Source organism: Colius striatus, chromosome 13 (genome assembly GCF_028858725.1).
Source record: "Colius striatus isolate bColStr4 chromosome 13, bColStr4.1.hap1, whole genome shotgun sequence".
In the NCBI taxonomy this organism is placed as follows: Eukaryota; Metazoa; Chordata; class Aves; order Coliiformes; family Coliidae; genus Colius; species Colius striatus.
This window is the reverse complement of record NC_084771.1, coordinates 19,974,832-19,983,321: the sequence shown is the minus strand read 5'-3', so window position 1 is coordinate 19,983,321 and position 8,490 is coordinate 19,974,832.

The following is an 8,490-nucleotide window of genomic DNA, read 5'->3' as shown; positions in this document are numbered from 1 at the left end:
TGGTGAAGAGACCTTTCTTCCTATGTGCTTTGAGGGACTGAGATTTCCTTCATGCCAGTGGCAGCCACAGAGCCAACACCTGGGGCTGCAATATCTTAGTCCTGCCCTTTCATCAGCAACCAATGCTGGCTGCACGCTGTGTTTTGATAGGTCTTAAGAGCTGCATTTCACTATCAAACAACATCTAAAACGCCTCTTCCAGTTGTTTGGGGCAGAGAGTTCACTGCAGGTTATACATATTTATAGGAGCACATGGAGTGTCAGCAGCAGCATGTCCAGCACTGCAGCTCAACGGACAGGGCTAGCTGAAGCTCAGCCCCTTCCCACCCAGGGAGCTGATCCCGGATCCTGTTGTCATGCAGGAGCAGGCAGGGAGAGACCCAACCTTTCATTCATGGTCCTGTTTTGTTCTGCTTTGATACTTGATTTTCCTTTCACATCCAACTTTAGGTAAGCTCATTGTTATACAGCCCCAAGTGCTCTGCACTGACAGCTCAGGGATCTCAGGGTTGGCAAATCCATCACTCCGAAAGAGCCTGAAAAGCTCTTGCTCTGCTGGTGGGCTCTCACCAAGGGCTTTAGAGCTCAACATAGCTGGGGGGTGGGGGAAGTGTCCTTGCATATGTCTGTGGTAGTTGTTGTTGCAGTTTGGTTTGCTTCTTCATTCAAAAAATGTTCAGTGCTTTGTCTGGGAGCTACTTGGAAATGCCTCTGGCTGTGCTGTTATCTGGAGACATTTGGGTTTGCTCCTGCTGCTGTCATTTCTTTAGCTTCCTTCCCCACATGGGCAGCACAGGGCAATGAGGACAATTACTCTGTATTCTTCCCCAGAAGATAAAAAACACAAGTCCCTCAAAGGAAAGCAGCAGTTCTGCTGCCCACCCCAGGGGGACACCGCTCTGCAAACACCTTGGCTTTCTCTGGGAAGGCACTGTGTAGAGTTCTGGGGTGAAGGAAAAGGCAAACCATCAAACAAAGGCAGTGCTGGCAGGTGGCTGCCAGTGCTGGATGAGATGCCAGAAGGCAAATATAGCTTTTGCCTTTAGGTTTCCAGATCAAAGTCCAGGATGAGCTTTCAGTGCAAACTTTTGTACAGCCTGAGAGAGAGGATTCCTCTACAGAGAGAGGGTTGAGCAATAAAGGGATTCGTAGAATCTCAGAGATCTCAGTAAATCCTTGGTCTCTGTTTTGTATTAACAGCTCTTTTGGGAAGCAGCCAGGCTTGTCAGGCAAAGGGAGCCAAGTTTCAAACAGGAGTCCAAGTGGGGTTTGGGTGCCTCTACTCCTGGGACATCCAGCTGAGAAGCCTTCCAAAATCTGGGGGCTCAGAGACACTTCAAGACTGAACTGCCTTAGGATGTGCCTGACCAGTGGCTGTGTTATCCTGCCATGGCTGTATCCTTGGTGGGCAGCTCTGGGGGGACTGCAAGGACAGACCCTCTCCATCCTCATTCTACTGCTGCTTCTCCTGTGGAGCAGCCTCATCGCCCACCAAACCCCCCAGGGCTGCACACAGGCCTCTTGGAGCCCCAATAATCCAGAGTGGCAGAGACTGAGAGATTTGCCCTTGGCCATGGGAGCAGCCCTTCATCATTCACATCTTGGGATGTGTTCTTTCAGGCTATGAACTATTTATTTCGAAGCACTGAGCAAGCCTGATGTGCTGATGCTGTCAGATGAAGCTCCCCAAAGTGGGTAAGGGCTTCCCAACAGAAAACGCATCTAATCTTTGGTGCCTATTTTATCCACGAACGAGGCAGTCAGCAGGGTGGTAGGCAGGCTGTTTACAGTTCAAAAATAAGAGATGTCATTCTTAAAGTGGTGAGTTGTTTTGTTTAAATCAGAAATGAAAGATTCATCATTTCTTTGGTTTGACTTCCTCCTGAGTTAGTCAGAAATCATCAGGAAATGCCACTGAAGGAAATCCGTCCTGTTCTGCCTGATCAGCACAAGGAACATGTGGGATGAGGAAGGAGGATGGGGAAGGAGGGGGGCTCTGACTCTTCCCAGGCAGAGACGAGTGATGCAGCAGAGACAACTGAAGAGCAAACTTATATGAGATATAAAGTAAAAATGACAAGGAGACAAAATAAAGATGGATTTCCACAATCAGCACATCCAGAATCTGACTTTTGCACAGAAGGAACATTTGGAATAACTCCAGCAATGTCAGCAATATTTGTTTGCCATGTTTATACAGAGCACAAAAGCATCTTCTACTATCCATACACCTCTTCAGCTCTGACTGTGAAATGATCCACAAGGCTCATCAAATGGCTTTATTTCCATTGCAGACTTGCCTGTTTCCCTGCGCTCCTCTCACCACAGTGGTGGCCACACCACTGGTCCCTCCACAACCTCTAGCTGGGCTGGCTCATGAAGTGCTTTAATGTGGTTACTTACCTCCAGCCTCTCTGGATCAAGTTGAGAGAAAGGAAAGCTTTGGTGTAATTCCATCAGGTGTGGCACCCTATACACTTGTGGCTGTAAAAATGGAGACATCTAAGCAAAAGCACCATTTTTTTCCCCCATGGGCATTATAATCCTCCTAATGAGCTCTTGCTAGATCTGCTGACTGCAGCTATTCATTGGAAAAGTAGAGGGAGGAGCCAGAATGGCTGGTCTGTATGGAGAGGAGGTGAGAAACAGAGATCTGCAGGAGTTTGAATCACAGAATCCCAGAATGGTTGGGGTTAGAAGTGACCTCTAGAGCTCATCCAGCCCAGTCCCCTGCTCAAGCAGGTGCCCCTCAATCAAGGGCCACAGGAACACATGCAGGTGGGTTTGGAAACCTCCAGAGAAGGAGACTCCACACTGTCCCTGGGCAGCCTGTGCCAGGGCCCCCTCACCTCAGCACCAAAGGAGTTTTTCCTTGTTTTTAAATAGAACATTTTAATTCCAGCTTATGCCCATTATCCCTTGTCCTGTCACTGGACACTGCAGAAAAAACTGTCACCCCATCCTCTGAACACCCACCCTTTAGGTACTTATAAGGGTTGATGAGGTCCCACCTCAAATCTTCCTTTCTCCAGACTAAACAGCCCCAGGTCCTGCAGCCTTTCCTCACATGGAAAACGCTCCAGTCCCCTGATCATCTTGGTGGCCCTGTGCTGGGCTCTCTACAGAAGTTCTCCATCTCTCTTGAGCTGAGGAGCTCAGAACTGGACACAGGACTCCAGATGCGGCCTCCCCAGGGCAGAGTAGGTGGAGAGGAGGATCTCCCTTGACTTACTGCCCACGCTCTTCTTAATACAGCTCACTCTTTGGAGTGACAAGAGGAGCTGTACCCACGAAGTTTATTCCAGTCTTCTAGATGAGATGCTGCATAGAAAAGGTGAGGCAGGCGAATAACCCCAAGACTCATTTTGACATGCTAGTACAAAAACTCTTGATCTATTCTAGAAAGAGCTGTTCTTATTCAGAAGAGAATACTGGTACTGTGCTATTCTGGAGCAGTGAGTAACACCAGAGTAAGGCAGTGACACTTCCTTATTGCATCGTTATCTGCCTGCATCACTCTTTATCCCACTCAGCTGAGCCTCCCCAGTGCAGATAGATGCAGTCAGGCTCACTCAGGGCCTCCTCAGGGTCCCAGAGAGTAGAGCCCTGCCCATGCTGGCAGCTCCCCAAGCTCCTGCAAGACAGCTAAGAAAAATAACCTCACAGGCAGAGAAGCAGGTGTGTCCCAGCACTGCAAATAGCACATCCACACAGTCTGTGAGCAGACAGAGGAAATGCCTCCAAATTGTGTTTGTTTGGGTTATTTGTCCTACAGATGCCTTTGATGCTGCTTCTCAGGTCCCAGGAGCTCCAGGGCATAAGGAAATCCCAGAGGCCCTTCTGTGGGGAACGCCTGGGTAGACCCAGCCGTAGGGTGGCACAGAGCCTGGCCTGGGGGATGGCTTCATGGCCCCGCAGTATGGGGGCATTGGCTTTGTTTGGCAAATACATAAGCTGTCACTTTAGCTTGAAAGCCCTGTGTGAGCTCCTTTTGCTTCATGGATCAAGAGAGGAACAGAGCCAGCTGCATGTGCCTTCTCCCTTTCTAAGCACTGAGAGTGTCAGACTCAGACCTGGGGCAGGAAAAGCTGCAGCCTCAGAGGGAGCGAAGAAAAAAATCCCCCTTAGCCAGAAAGTCTTGCCTACAAATACTGTACCTTTGGCAATATCTCCCATGCCATTCTGAACACTCAGAAAAGACTTAAAAATTGGACTTCCCTGGTAACTCTGACACTTGCAGCGAGGCCAAGAGGAGTCCTCTGCCTGGAAAACACTGACGCAAAGGCTTCCCAGCACCGCAGAGCAGCGGTCAGCCTGAGAGGGGATCAGTAACTCCAACCCAGGGTTGAGCAACCTGTTTATCAAACCACAATCTGGCTGCTTCCCAGGGCGGTGCTCACTTCCCCTCCACCACAGCCACTGCAGTACAAAGGACCAAGGGCAGGGCAGGCGGGGAGAAACGCAGCCAGGAATGCTGCTGGGCACAGGGTGAGACTTGCTGGGTAAAAGTAAGCCCAACCCTGCTCTGCCCAATACCTACCTGCGGCTTCCCCGGGGAAATTACAGCCCAGGAGCCTCCAGAACTTTGAATTAATTTCGTAGGAGGTTGGCAGAAGGTTCAGGACACACACAAGGTGCCCAAAGGTGTCTGCAGCTGCGCGGGTGGGAGCTCAGGGGAATACAGCTTCCAGTGCCAAAACATTACCTTTTGGTTTGGCTTGGAAAGCATGCAAATAGCTGTCCTTCAAAAGGTCTGGAGCCTCTCCTGTGCTGTTCACACCGTGCATGGTCCCACAGCCATCATCCCAAGCGGGATGGGGTAGAAAGGGAAACCATTCTGGTGAAAGAAGCCACTGAAGATGCTCAGTGTGAGCACATGGCCCCCGTTAAGATCTTCACTTGTCATGAGATTTACTTTGATTGCTTGTTTTTTTGATAGCCAACCTCAGGAAATATCACAAGGTAACCCAGGAGGGAGAGCCAGGGCCAAGATCTGGGGAATGCAGGTAACCTTGACATGAATTCCTGCTGCTGCTGAGGCAGGGAAGAGGAACGACTGCCGCTGCCTCCGTAACGGCCGACCTTCCGTCCTGACTTGTGAAACCTTTCAAGGGGAAGTGGTCGATCCCCAGCTGTCTTTTGGAGCTATTTTCATGGAAGTCTCCAAATAGATGTTATGCCTCAGTGCTGAAGAGGGCAGTTTTCAGGAAAATAAACATAGTGCTGTTGCCACAGACCACATTTTGTGGAGGACAGTACCGAAAGTTCAGCTGTATCCCTCTGCTTGCTTTCGCACATGCCCATGGCAGAGAGATGAGCTCAGCAGTAACTTGTGCTGCAGAACACGAAGCAGAGGGGACATCCAGGACTTAGACCCTCACGTAAAAGCAATTCACCTGGATTTCTTCTTGTAAAAGGATGTTGTTACTCAACTAGTTGGTAATGCTGAATTGACTGAAGAAGCCACTGTCTGCAGTTGCCCTTTCCCAACCCCTGCAGTGACCACTGCTGAAGTCCATGAGGTCCACGAGATCCAGCCCACTTCTGCCACCACCACCGTGTCCAGAGATGGGTAATGAAGATGATGAAGGGTTTGGAGCACAAGTCTGATGGGGAGTGGCTGAGGACCCTGGGGGTGTTCACTTGGAGAAGAGGAGGCTGAAGGGAGACAGGAGGCTGTAGTGAGGTGGGAGTCAGTCTCTTCCCCCCAGTGACAAGTGATGAGAGGTCCTGCTCTGGCAGGGGGGTTGGACTAGATGATCTTTCAAGGTCCCATCCAACCCTTAAGGTTCTGTGGTTCTGTGACAAGAGGAAATGGCTCAAGTTACACCAGGGGAGGTTTAGATTGTAGTTTTTCCCTGAGAGGGTTGTCACACTGGCACAGGCTGCCCAGGGAGGAGGTGGAATCCCCAACCCTGAAGATATTTAAAAGCCATGGAGCTGAGGTGCTGAGGGCCATGGATTAGTGGTGAGCTTGGCAGTGTGAGATGAGTGGTTGAACTTAATGATCTTAAAGGTCTTTTCCAACCAAAACAATACTGTGATTCTATGAAATAACCCAACTCTTGGATTTAACAAAGTAATCCAGGATTTCTGATGTGGCTTGTTCTTCTGTAACACCAAGTTAGATATGTAGTCAAGAGCTTGAGAAGGTTGGCAAGCAGGACTCACCTCCCCAGGACACTGCCCTGTGCCTCATACTGCCAGACACCTTCCCCACGTGCTTATTCTTCACTTTACAGCCTCCCAACCCCAAGGGGCTGCCAGTGCAATAGTATGTACCTGAAATAAAAAGCAAACACACCTGTGTCTGTGTAAAAACTATATCTGCCTGGTATCTGTTCCCCTGTGTCTGTGCACAGCAAAACCTAAGCGACTGTGTCCACACCAGCAGCTCCTGTGCTGACAGAGAGAGCAGAGTGGGGAAGAGGACAGGAAAGACCCTTTATGTAGACCCATATCACTGTCTTCTCTGGAAGATTAAGGTGAGCTATAGGTTACAGAAGTCGACAGTCACCTGTGATGATTTTGCTTCTGTTTCCCAATCAGCTCAGTGGGTGACAGTGGCCAGACTTTCACTCATACCCACTCACATGCTGCCTCTGGGACTTACTGCATTGCTTGTCATTGGTTTTGGTTTGCCAGAAGTGGGTACAAACATACTAGTCGCTGCTGTGCTGGGACGGGGGTGGGGACAGTGCAGGTGCTGCTGCCCAAGCATTCAGGCATGCAGCAGGACAGAGGTGTGAGCACTGGGTGAGCTGGAAACACAGGGCGACCTTGGTACAAATATCACCCCTTCAGGGCCTGGGCTTCTTGTCTTGGGGAGATAACAGGGCCAGCAGTATCTGGCTCTGCCCAGACACAGGGCTGCTCTGCACTTGTGTTGGCAACCTGCCAACATCCCGTGGCTTCACGGTGAAGGGGCTTTGAGCCACAGTGCAGCCATCAGCCCTGGGACCCTTCCTTCTGTAGCGAGGTCAGTTGGTGAAACCAGCTGTTTTACTGCTGTTTTGTACAGCCCTTGTGTCCTCTGGGATGCTGATGGCTCGTGTAAAAAGGTAAGAGCCCAGAAAGGACTGTGGCACTCTCTGCTTGGCAGACTTTGTAAAGATACCGTGCATAGCTCTGTCATCCACATGATGGGCACCACAGCCTTTCCCGTCCCTCCTGAGCTGAGGGGAGCTGATTTTCAGCTTCTTTTTCCTCTAAGGTCACACTCTGTGTGTCCTCCCCCCAGTAATTCCTGAACCCTCTGCCCACCTTACTCTCAAAGGAGTGAATGTCTGGAAAACATTAAGGTCTTGCAAATTTTGTGAGAACAGGTAGTCAGGCTGAGAAGAGAGGCACCAGAATGAATTAAACCCTGGGAAAAACCTTCATGGGAGTCTGCCTTATTAGACACCAGAAAATCCACCCTTTAGTCAAAGTTTCTCTCTCATGTGGATTCTCTGGTATTTAATGAAGTGTGAATTCCCATTAAGGCTTTTCCTGTGGTTAGGACATTCACAATGTGTGGCTTCTCTAATGTCTTATAAGCAACAGAGTTATGCTGCAGCCTTGGAGGACTCTGTCAGTCCCCAGGCACAAACACAGAGTTATTTTCTAGGTTATTTACTAGTTCTCTGGCACATGGGGCTGCTTGTCAGATACAGCATTTTCCCATAAAAACAGGTGAAAGGACAAGAGGGAAAGGTAGGGACCCACCCCGTCCTGCAGCACACAAGCCTAGGTAAAGGGTATGTGCTGGTTTGCCTTTCTCTTCTGTTTCACTGGCACACTCATGGAATTTTATGTGTTTTGAGATGGCAGGTTTTCCTTTATTGACTTCTGCAGCTTTCTTCCTCTTTTTTCATGTTTAGCCAAATGTCTCATGTTTATTGCCATTTTTTGTTCCCCTTCATTTATTTGGTACAAAACTAATGCTCACTGGGCTGTAATTTCCAGGACTGCTTTAAGCTGATTTTAATACAAGATTGGTTTTCATTGGCAGTGTTATATGCTTTTGGAAGCTGTGCTGCTGGCTCCTTCCTCTGTTGCCATGGCACAGCCCAATCAGTTCCTCGGCCCCAAATCCTTCTTCCCAAAACCAAGTATGCTCCTTGGCAGGGATGGAAACACTGTGGATCCTCTTTGGTCCCCAATTTGTATCATTTTATTAGGCTGATGATTTTAGCTTTCTTGCTTCTCCAGGTTTATTGAGTCTGTAGTTAGAATGGTGAGTGTTACAGCAGGCAACAGCTCTTCTGGTCCTGATCAAGGTCTTCCAAGCTTCAAATCTTTCCTCTTAAGTACTGACAGTAAGCAAACAGGCACCTTAAATACTGATATCACTAGTCAAACTAAAAATGTCCCTGACTTAAACAAGGACTAATCTTCCAAGACTAAACTTCACATCCTGAATTTGCTCTGGCTCATCTCAGTCAGCTCTGACCTTTCAGAGCCTATGAGCCCTTACTAAATTAATAACATCACAGACTAAACTGGAAC